We start from the raw sequence: 12019 nt of genomic DNA, 5'->3' as shown, positions 1-12019 counted from the left end.
TTCTTTTGTTACTCCTTTCGATTGCTTCAAGATTACAAAATTTTTAAAGCAGTATCACATTTTTGTCAGTGTTGCCTCTCTAAACAATGCCAATAGATCGGCAAAACTGATAAGTTAAATTCCACTACGATTTTCCTCCGTAAAAATTGAAAAACTTACTACCTATTGATTTGAAAAGACAAGCACGTCTTCAAAGGTAGATTATGCGTTTTTAAGCTGTTTGCTGCCATGTGACCTTAGCTTATTTTTTGCTTATTTTCCACCAGTTTTTCTTTTCTTTTCTGAATTAATTTAAATAAATTTTTCCACAAAATTAGTTTTTCAAAGAAAAGTGAAGAGCTCCATTAACCCAAAAATTAAAAAAAAAAAAGTTATATAATCTTCCAAGCGTAAAACTACCACAAATCAATAAAAAAAAATAAGAAACTCAAAATGAACAGAAATCATTGTCGTAAAAACTTCGAAAAGGGCTCATTCGATTGGAAATTTGAAGGGCTTGTGCCCTTTTTAATAGCAGAAAGTGATTGGAAGGCAACTAACACCCCTTCCTCGCCTATCATTTCCCCAAACACATCCAATAAAAATTTTGAGGTAGAATATTTGTTCAACGTAGTTGAAAGATCTGGAAACAATGTCTTTGAGGAGTACACTCCTCCGACAGTCCTCAGGAGAAGGGTTGTAAGTTATGCTCTTGGGGAACTATACGGTTTTTTATTGGAAGCGTTGTCTTAGAAACTTCAAAAAGAGCTAATTCAATTGGAAATTCAAAGGGATAGTGCCCTTTTTAATAATCGAAAGTTATTGGAGGGCAACTAACCCCCTTTTCACGCCCACCATTTCACCAAACACATTCAATTTTGAGATAGCCTTTTTGTTCAACCTAGTTGAAGGTTCTGGAAATTATGTCTTTGAGGATGACAAACATCCCTCAGTGCAAGGGTTGTAAGTTAGGCCCTGGGGGCATATAAGGTTTTTATTGAAAGGGTTGTCGTAGAAACTTCAAAAAATGCTCATTCGATTGGAAATTGAAAGGACTAGTTCCTTTTTTCATAGTAGAAAGTAATTGGAGGGCAACTCCCTTTCACGCCCACCATTTCCCCAAACACATCCAATCAAATTTTGAGAAAGCCATTTTTTTCAACGTAGTTGAAAATTCTGGATGTTAGGTCTTTGACGGTGACAACCCCCTCCCCCACAGCCCTCAAGGTAAGGGTTGTAAGTTATGCCCTGGGGGCATATAATGTTCTTATAGAAAGCATTGTTCTAGAAACTTCAAATAGGGTTTATTCGATAGGAAATTGAGAGGGCCAGTGCCCTTTTTAGTAGTCGAAAGTGATTGGATGATTACTAACCCCCTCTCACGCCCTCCATTTCGCCAAACACATCCAATCAACATTTTTATCTAGCCATTTTGTTCAACGTCGTTGAAAGTTCTGGAAATTTGTTCTTTGAGGATCACAAGCCCCTCCCCACAACCATCAGGGGAAAGGCTGTAAATTATGCCCTGGGAGCATATAAGGTTTTTAAAGATAGTGTTATCGTAGAAACTTCAAAAAGGGCTCATTCAATTAGAAATTAAAAGGGCTAGGGATCTTTTTAGTGGTCGAAAGTGATTGGACTCCAATTTAGTTGTTGCCCTCCAATCATTAGTTGCCCTCCAATCATTGGAGGGCAACTAAATCCCCTCTCACGCCCACCATTTTCCCGAGCACATTCAAAAAATTCTTTTAAATGCTTTCATTTTTATAACTTCAAAAAATCAAAATTAATTAATATTTTAAGAAAATAAATATCAGCATACGTATATTAAATTGACAGTGCACATTTTTTTCAGTGAAGTTAATGTTATATTCTGGCCTTTAGAAAGCATAGGGGTTTAGGATCCTACACATAACACTGTCTTCTAGTTTTGAGTTTGACTCTATTATTCCTTTTAAATTATGTTTGTTTTCGATTTCATTAGATTATTGATACTGATTTGTGGTAGTTGTATGCTTGGTAAATTATTTCCATTTTTGTTCATTTTTGGTTTAATGGAGTTCTTTACTTTTTTAAAAAAATCTTACTTCGCGGAAATTTTTTTTTTCATTTTGAGTTTCGTGGAAAGTCAAAACGAACATAATTAGAATAAATAGCCGAGTCAAACTGAAAACGAGCAAAAATTAACATGAGATGGGCTAATAACCAATGCCTTCTCAAGACCAGAACACAATTTGCGCTTTACTGAAATAAAAATGACCGTGGATTGTCAGTTAAATTGACATATACTGATATATATTCCTTAAAGTTTTGATAATTCTTTATTTATGAAAGTAAGGCAAGTGAAAAACCTTTCAAATGTATTTTGTTTTCAGCAAAGCGCAAATTGTGTTCTGGTTTCGAGAAGGCACAGGGTTTATCAGCCCTACTCATGTTAATTTTTGCTCGTTTTGAGTTTGACTCGGCTATCTATTGTAATTTCTATTAGTTTTGAGTTTCATTTATTATTGATTGATTTGTGGTATTTTTATGCTTGAAAGATTATTTGATTTTATTTTTGCTCATTTTTGACATAATGAAGCTCTTTACTTTACAGTGAAAAACTTGTTTGTGGAAAAAGTATTTTAAATTATTTTTTTTTTCGTTTTTTTATTAGATATAGTCTTTTTCGTGGTAAATATACTGTATATCTGTTCAATTTTTTCTATAATAATCCATAGTATTGGTTGCAATTTGTATGTTGAAGAAACTTTTTCAACAATTTTTAATCCTGACACAAATAGTATTTTTCAATTTAATTTTATAGTTTCTGAAGTTGACCTGAAAAATAAAACCTAAGATCATTCCCAAAAGAGTCGGCTCTTTGACAACCTGGATACACTTACACTCTTTTTATTTATTTAAATTGTAAGAGGAGAAGTAGTAATAGTAGTATCCCCAAAGTTTCAACTTTATACCACCATTCGTTCTCGATATATTGCTGCGATATATGCGATATATTGCTTATTGGCAACCATAAACACAATGCCTTTTTATTTAGTTTAAAGCAACATTTAGTTTTAAAGCATAATGGGCAATAGCATAATTGTAAGTAAGTAAGTAAATAAGTATGGCGGCACTAGACACTTAAGGTCCAAACCGGCGGTGCTGATCTCCGTTTCGTGGCCCTTCAGCCGGGAAGTGCAATGGGGAGCTGGGGGCCAGCCATCCTGTGCTTTCGCACACCCTTCCTACTTACCTTCCCCAGATTTCTCCAGGTACCCATTTAGAGCTGGGTTGGCTCTGGCTAAGCTTACAGGGTCAAACCAATGACCCGCGTCCCAAACCAAGAAACTATCCCCACCAGGGATCGAACCCGTGCCCCTTGGATAAAGAACTCTCAACCCAGTGCGTGTCCACTTAGCCAGGACGGGGGTTGGGGGGTTGACATGCCTAATATCCCTAAAGACATAGTTGCTGGACCGTTCTACTATGCTGAACAAAATGGTTGTCTGAAAGTTTTGACTGGATGTGTTTGGAAAATGAATGGGCTTGAGAGGAGGGCTGCTTGCCCTCCAATTTCTTTTTACTCATAAAAAGGGTACTAGAACTTTTAATTTTGAATTGAATTAGCTCCTTTAAGAGTTTCAATGATATTTCTAGCTATTATAGAGTGGTGCTGCCTATGATATTGCTTATATGCCCTGTTGAAAACCTGCATGCATGCAGTTTTTTCTTTTAATAGAAACTCCAATTAAACGTTCCCTAAAAGTTTCATCTCAATACCTTTAGCATCATTAGTTACTTTACCTGTAGTGGTAGTATTGAAAGTATACATATAGTGCCTTCTGGCTAGTTCAAAATCCCCCACAACTTACCCTGTCTAAATTAATAATATAAGTTGACATAATATAAATTGACAGTGTGGGGGTTGACATCCCCAAAGACATAATTACTGGACCTTTCATTAATGCTGAGCAAAATAGTTCTCATAAGATTTTCACTGAATGGGTTTTGGGGAATGATAGGATTGCCGGGGGAGGCTGGTTGTCCTCCTTCCACTTTTGACTCTTAAAAAGGGCACTAGATCTTCCGACTTCAAATCGAATGAGCCCCATCCGATCCGTAGTTTATACGACCCCCAGGGCATAACTTACAACCCTTGCCCTGAGGGCTGTGGGGAGTTGTCATCCTCAAAGACATATTTCTGGACCTTTCAATTACGTTGAACAAAATGGCTGTCTCAAAATTTTTATTGGATGTGTTTGGGAAAATAGTGGGCGTGGGAGGGGGATTAGTTGCCCTTTAATCACCCTCGACTAATAAAAGAGGCACTAGCCCTTTCAATTTCCAATCGATTGAGCTATTTTCGAAGTTTCTATGACAACAAATGGCCATCTCAAAATTTCTATCAGATACATTTCGGGAAACTACGAGGTGTGAGGGGGAGGTATCCATCCTCCAATCACTCTGAATCAGGGAACTAGAACTTCTGATTACCATTCCAGTGAGCCCCCTCCGAAGTTTATATGATCACCCTTTCTATATATACCTTATAGTCCCCCAGGGCATAACTTACACCCCTTACCCTGAGGGCTCGTGGGGGGGGGAGTGTCATCCTCAAAGACATAAATTCCGGACTTATCATTTACGTTGAACAAAATGGCTATCTCAAAATTTTGATTGGATGTGTTTGGGGAAATGGTGGGCACGGGAGGGGGGTTTGTTGCTCTCCAATCACTTTCAACTATTAAAAAGGAAAATAGCCCTTGCAATTTCCAATCGAAGGAGCCTTTTTTGAAGTTTCTAAGACAACAAATGGACATCTCAAAATTTCTATCAGAGGCATTTCGGGAAAATAAAAGATGTAAGGTGGGGTCATTGAATTACTAATTAGTAATTACTCATTGAATTAAAATTTTAAATAAACCCAATCTGTCTGTTTCTTTACTGAAAAAAATACAAATGAATGTGCATTGTCAGTTTAATATACATATACTGATATTTAGTAATCAAAATGTTAACATTATTTGATTTATTAAAGTTATGAAAGTAAAAACCTTTATATTTTTTTCAGTAAAGTGCAAATTATGTTCTGGCCTTGGGAAGGCATAGGGGTTTTGAGCCCAGCTTATGTTAATTTCTGCTGGTTTTGAGTTCGACTCGGTTATTTATTGTGACTTCTGTTCGTTTTGGGTTCATTTATTTATCGATGCTGATTTGTGGTAGTTTCACGCTTGGTAGATTATTTGATTTTATTTTTTCTCATTTTTTGTTTAATGTTGTTCTTTATTTTTCTTTGAAATACTTATTTTGTGGAAAAAGTGTTTTTTAATTAATTACTATTAAAGAATAAATGAAACCCAAAACGAACAGAAATTAAATAAACAATCATAGAAAAAAACATACAACAAGTAATAATATAAACTAATAAATAGATCTTAAAGCTAGTAATGCTTAGACTGAATGTGAAAATCAAGCTTAAAACGAAAAAAAAAATATTATGCTATTGAAGTATAAATGAAACTTAAAACGAACAGAAATTAAATAAACAATAAATGCAAACAAACATACAATATATATTAATGTCAATGAATAAAAAAAATCTTAAAACGAGTAAAACTTAAATTGAACATGCAAATCAAGCTTGAAACGAACAAAAATCACTACGAACAAGAGTTTGGGTATCGCCATCTTCTCTCACTGTAAAAGTCTAAAACCTACTGCGTTATTGGCGCTTTACTGAAAACCAATATTATTAAAAATAATTTCTTTTGCACTTAATATTGAAAATACACATTAAAATTATTGTAAAATTTTAAACTGATGAGCTTTCAGCAACTAATATCATTATACATCAAATATTCAGTTAAATTTATTAGTTCGTTCTAAAGTTATTCAAGACGAATATAGTTTCACTAGAAACAAGAGTTTGGATGCTGTCCCCTTCCTTAACTGTAAATAAAAACCAAAAGCCTACTGCGTCATTGGCGTGCTTAACTGAAAAGAATTATATTACAAATATTTTCTTTTCCATTTCGTACAGTCTCAGAGCATTGAAAAAAAAAATTCCAGTGAAATAAATCCTTGAACTGATGGATCTTTCAACAATTAATCATGGTTGCAGCGGCAGCTGCAACCTAGTAAAGAGCGAACCACAGCCAACAGTAATCAAAAGTTGAAAAACGTGTTTTCAAAAAACTGTCTTGTGATAAAAATTGCCATCTGACACTGGATCAGGAATGGTAATTATTGCTTAAGTTAATCTTAGAAGTAAAAGCTTATTGCGAAAAGAATTTATGTTGATTTCGAAAAAGAGCCCTGAAATCCCCTGAAAATGGCGTCAAATTGAAATAAAAAGTGCACCATTGGAATCAGCATGGTCCAAAACCTTTTGTTGGATAATTACAGTCCCCCACTTTGAACACGAAGTAAAATGACTTTTTTGCATGGGTAGCACTGATCTGTCTCCCTTTTGTTTTTCTTTTTTTAGCAGGGCAAGGGAGTGGCCAGAACATCATAGAGAGGTGTGTAATAGCTCATTCGAAAGGGAATTAAATTTGTAAGTGCCCTTTTAAGTGACCAAAAAGATTGGAGGGCAAATAGCCCCCCCCCTCGCTACAGCCCCCCTCCCCCACAACTAGCCCTATACAAATTTGTCTGGTGAGAAAAAATTAAATAGTTGGTTTATTTGTACTAGTTTTATTAATATATGTTAGATATGCTGTGAAATTCAATTTGCAAATATTCAATTTGATGTTGTTTATACTTTCCAAGACAGTTCAAGACGCATATAGTTTTCAGCAAAGCGCCAATGACGCAGTAGGTTTTAGACTTTTACAGTGAGAGAAGGGGGCAAACCCCAAACTCTGGTTTGTAGAGATTTTTGTTCGTTTCAAGCTTGATTTCCATATTCAATTTAGGTTTCACTGGTTTTAAGATTTATTTATTCATTTACATTAATATCTATTGTATGTTAGTTTGCATTGATTGTTTATTTAATTTCTGTTCGTTTTGAGTTTCATTTATACTTCAATAGCAAAGTATTTTTTTCGTAAGCTTGATTTTCATATTCAATCTAAGCACTATTCGCTTTAAGATTTATTTATTCATTTATATTAGTACCTGTTGTATGTTTTTTTGCTATGATTGTTTATTTAATTTCTGTTAGTTTTGGGTTCCATTTATTCTTTAATAGTACTTTCTGGTCGTTTTTAGTTTAAATTTTAATAGTTATTTGGAAATGCTTAGCTTAAGTTTAAAATGGCCTTTACTTTTCTTTGAAAACTTATTTTTCCGAAAGTTTTTTTTAATTAATTCATTTTCGTTTTTTATTGCAAAAAGTTTCTATTTCTTAAAAATTCCTTGTTCCAAAATCAAAATTTAAAAAAAAATCAAATGTGCATCAGAGTATCAAAACTGGTATCGAAGAATCCAAATCAAAATGAAAAAATCGGTTTGTGTCAACCTCGGAGTTTTTACTTTCTGATGTTTGAACTATTTTTAATAAAATGGCTATCTCAAAATTTTTATCGGATGGGTCTGGGGAAAAAAAGGGCGTGGGTGGGGGGCTAAGTTCCCTTCGGTCTCTTTTGAATCTTGAAAAGGAAACTGGAACTTTCTATTTTGAATTAAATGAGCCCTCTCTGAGGTTTATACGAGCATCCCTTCTATAAGAACCATATATACCCCAGAGTATAAATTACAAAACCTGTCCCTGGGCCCTGGGGGTTGTGTTGACTCCGGAGTTTTAATATCTGACGGTTGAACTATTTTTAAAAAAATGGTCTCAAATTTGTATCGGAGAGTTTTATCCATCCGATAAACCCAAAGACGTGGAGGGTGGTAGAGTCTAGTTGCCCACCGATCTTTTTTTTACTCTGAGAAAATGAGCTAAAACTTTTAATTTCCATTCAAATTAGCCCTCTCTGAAGTTTATATGAACATCCCTTTCATAAGAACCATATACGGCCCAGGACATAGCTTGCAATGCCTGCCCCCCGGACTCTGGGGGGTTGTGTCGACACCGAAAAGTTTCTTATCTGACCTTTGAAATGTTTAAAAAAAATGGCTATCTCAAACAATGTATCGGATGGGTTTGGGGAAAAAAGGGCGTGGCCCTCCTATCTAGGGGCCCTCCTATCTCCTTTGACTCTTAAAATTGAACTAGGACTTTCAATATCCATTCAAATCAGCCATCTCTGAAGTTTATACAAGCATTCCTTCCATAAGAACCATATATGCCCCCAGGCCATAACTTGCAATGCCTGCCCCCGGGCCCTGGATGGTTGTGTCGACACCGGAGGTTTTTTTTATTCTTACCTTTGAACTATTTTTTTTATAAATGTTTATCGCAAAATTTTTATCGGATACATTTGAGGGAAAAGGGGCGTGGGGTATAGTTGCCCTCTGATCTCTTTTGACTCTTAAAAACTAAACTAGAACTTTCAAATTCCAATCAAATGACCCCTCTCTAAAATTTATACGACCATCTCTTCCACAACAGCTGTTTATGCCCTCCAGGCATAACTTACAACGCTTACCCCGGGCCCTGAAGGATTGTGTCGACCCCGGAGTTTTCGCTATATGATCTTTGAACAATTTTGAAAAAAAAATGGCTCTCTCAAAGTTCTTATCGGATCTCCGATCTCTTTTGACTCTTAAAAAGCGAACGAGAAATTTCAATTTCCAATTATATGAACCCTCTCCGAAGTTTATGCTAGAATCCCTTCCATAAGAAGTATATATGCCCCCCGAGCAATACTTTATCAGAGTTATTTGAGGAAAAGGGCTTGGGAGTGGGGGGAGGGGGCTAGTTGCCCTCTGATCCCTTTTTACCCTTAGAAAGAGCACTAGAACTCTCGATTTCCAATAGAATGAGCCCCCTTTGAAGTTTATACGAAAACCCCTTCTGTATGAAGTGCCTCTGGGAAAAAATAAATGGAGTGTGGGGAGAGGCTAGCTGCCTTCCGATAACTTTTGACTCTTAAAAAGTGCATTACAACTTTCAATTTCCAATCAAATGAGCCCTCAATGAAGTTTATACGAGCATCCCTTCCATAACAACCATATATGCCCCCAGGGCATAACCTACAACGCCTACCCCCGGGCTCTGGGGGCCTTTGTTGACACAGGAGATTTTGTTATCTGAACTTTGAACTATTTTTAACAAAATGTCTATCTCAAAATTTTCATCTGATGGGTTTGGAAAAAGAAGGCGTGTGTGGGGGGGGGCCTAGTTGCCCTCGGAGCTCTTATGACTATTAAAAAATGTGCTCGAAATTTGAATTTCCAATCAAATGAGTTCTCTCAGAAGTTTAGCCTTCTCTCCCGGGCCCTGGGGGGCTGTGTCGACACCGGAGTTTTTGTTATCTGAACTTTGAGCTATCTTTAACAAATATCTATCTCAAAATTTTTATCTGATGCATTTGGGGCGTGGAAAGGGGGCTAGTTGCCCTCCGGTCTCTTTTAACTCTTAAAAAGTGAACAAGAACTTTCAATTTCCAATCAAATGAGCCCTCTTCAAAGTTTATATGAGCATCCTTTCCGTAAGAACTATGTATGCCCCCAGAGTATTTTACAACGACTGCCTCTGGGCCCTGAGGGGGGGTGCGTCGACACAGGAGCTTTTTCTTATCTGACCTTTGAACTATTTTTAACGAAATGGCTATTTTAAAAATTTTATCGGATGGGCTTGGGGAAAAAGAGTGTGTGTATGGGGGGGGGGGGTAAATAAATAAATAATAATAAAATATCGGAGCCGTATGACCTTTACTATAGGCAACGCTATAGCGTTGCCTCTGAAACTTCTTTAGTGGATTTTTTTTTTCAAATTAATAATATTAAAGACCCAAATATTTGGGCTTCACGCCCGGAAGCCTTTATCAACGGAAAAATGGAACAAACTATGATAAATTAAACAGAAGGATATAAAGACAAGAGGAAAAAACGAACAAAATACAAACGATAAAAACCCGATATAATGCCTTAAGGCAACAAAACGACAAACAGGATCATCTTTAGATCACAAATAAAGGTCTAAATATTTCTGCTTCTTCATCAATGGAAACAGAAAAGGGAGAAAAAAAGAACAAACCATACTAATTTGAACTTAAGCATATAAAATAAAGGGAAAAAATTAACAAAACATAAACTATCAGACAATAACTATAAACGATAAAAACTCACGTCTTAACAACGGACTTTTACTGGAATTTATTAAGATGTGACTTTTTACCGTTTGTAATTTGTTCCCCTTTTGTTAACATGCATTTGTTTAATCTAGTATAGTTTGGTTTTTCTTTCTTTTTTGTTTCTGCTGACTAAGGCTTCTGGATATTGAGCCCAAATATTTGGACCTTTATTGATAGTTGAACAAATTTTGTATGCGTTTTTTTAGTTTTTTTGTGTACCCCCCCCCCCCCCGAATTTTTTTTTAGCAAAAACCCCTCCGAAAAAAATCCTAGGTACGGCCTTGCTATTAACTTGGCTGAAAGCATAGCCATGTAAAAAAAAAAAAAAAAAAAAACAAAAAAAACAAGGAATAGGAAGTGATATCGAAACCCTTATATGGGTCAATGTAATATTCAACCAGATCTATAGGCAACAGAATATGGATTTTATCTTATGAATAAATTATGAAGCATTTATCTTATTAAGAACTGCATTTCGAAAGAATACTGCTACTGTAAACCTTTTATTATCTGCGAATAAATAGGAAATTGCGGTAAATAAGGGCTTGTTTTGCTATCATTGTTACGGTTTATATTTGAGAGATAGCCATGCAGGTTTTTGACTTTGGCAGTGAAAAACCTATGAGATAACCTTGATGCTTGAAGGCAAGAAATCTGATCTGTCCACCTTTACGGTGTGAAACTCTTGTCTGGTGTGAAACGTAGTGGAAGCTTATTTTGTGGTAAATATTAGGATTTCATTATAATGAGGTATATTTGATTTTATTGCTTTTTTTTAATACGCCGCTTCTTATAGAAAATGCATTTGACGAAGCTGTTGTAAATCTGCACGCGTTTGGTTTCCCCGTAAGCCTAGACAAGGTCAGGGTCAAAGATTTGTCCTTAGAACTGTCCGCCTCCATTAGGACAATTCCTTGAAAATACGATAAAATTTCAAACAATACTGAATTTAGTACCATCTCTTGAACTTTCATTTTCCTAGCCTAACCCCATTCCAAGATAGTCAAAAGTAGCTAAAGTAGAATTTTACCCATTTTTTGTTTTCAATCGATTGAAGAAAGATTTTCAAAACATAAGCGACATTTGATTTTTTTGACGGGTAGACAAGACAGATTTCTCTTGAACGCAAAACTTGGCTTCACCTTTGTAACACTAAATTTTAAAGGATCCAATTTTAAATTAATTTATTCCAATACACATATATAAATCGGTAATTAGTAGCGCAACGTTATTATTAGATGTTTTTTTGTTTTTAGGAATAACAAGTGAGTTTTGAAATCTCGAGTTGGTTTCAAAGGCAATTTGAGGAAGTTTCTGCGAAAATACGCGTTCCAGGGTAATATACACTGGACCGCCGATGGCAGCAGGGTTGCCAGAAAATCAAACAAAAAACATGCCCGAGCTTTTGAAAAACAAGCCAAAATACGCCCGAGCCTTTGAAAACCAAGACTGCTATGATGGTTAGCTTATAAAGTTCTAAAATTGCCCAGATTTTCGGTGCTAAAATCCAAAAAAATTTTGCGTGTGTCGCGGCTTGCGCATGGCCCAATAAGTTTAGTTGGATTAGTTCTAGATCACTTTTTTTTGTCCGTTTTTTTCAAACTTAGCATCAATCTTTCGGAACAAGCACGGCAAAAAAGTGGTCCTGGTTAAATCAAACTTCGCTCAAATCTCTCAAACAAATACGGAAAAATGCGGTCCAAACTTTTTGTTAATTCCTTAACCTTTTTCAAAATCCTCATCATTTCGTCCATGACAAAATTAAAAAATTGTGTTACGAAAGTGCTACAAATTGAAGCACGTGCTACAGTGTTACACATGATGAAATAGCGCTAAAATAGTTCTTTCGTGCAAAAATCAGAAAAATT

The 12019-nt window shown here is 35.7% G+C and overlaps 1 protein-coding gene across 3 annotated transcripts in view; it reads left to right on the top strand.

Moving 5' to 3' along the window:
• ome (dipeptidyl peptidase 4 omega) overlaps window positions 1–12019 on the top strand; it is a 123624-nt gene that overhangs the window by 3270 nt on the left and 108335 nt on the right. The window contains exon 1 of one of the 3 annotated variants that reach the window (XM_089096719.1): window positions 10751–10901. The exons of 1 other annotated variant lie outside the window; for it this stretch is intronic. The gene's annotated coding sequence lies outside the window, so the exon portion shown is untranslated. Of the gene's footprint in view, window positions 1–10750; window positions 10902–12019 lie in introns of those variants that run through there. One more of the 3 variants, XM_089096723.1, reaches the window with a different exon arrangement.

The sequence above is a fragment of the Artemia sp. Qi Xiang Cuo genome, chromosome 11 (genome assembly GCF_049724085.1).
Source record: "Artemia sp. Qi Xiang Cuo chromosome 11, ASM4972408v1, whole genome shotgun sequence".
Taxonomy (NCBI): domain Eukaryota; kingdom Metazoa; phylum Arthropoda; class Branchiopoda; order Anostraca; family Artemiidae; genus Artemia; species Artemia sp. Qi Xiang Cuo.
The sequence above is the reverse complement of the archived record's forward strand: the minus strand, read 5'-3'. Positions and strand labels throughout refer to the sequence as shown.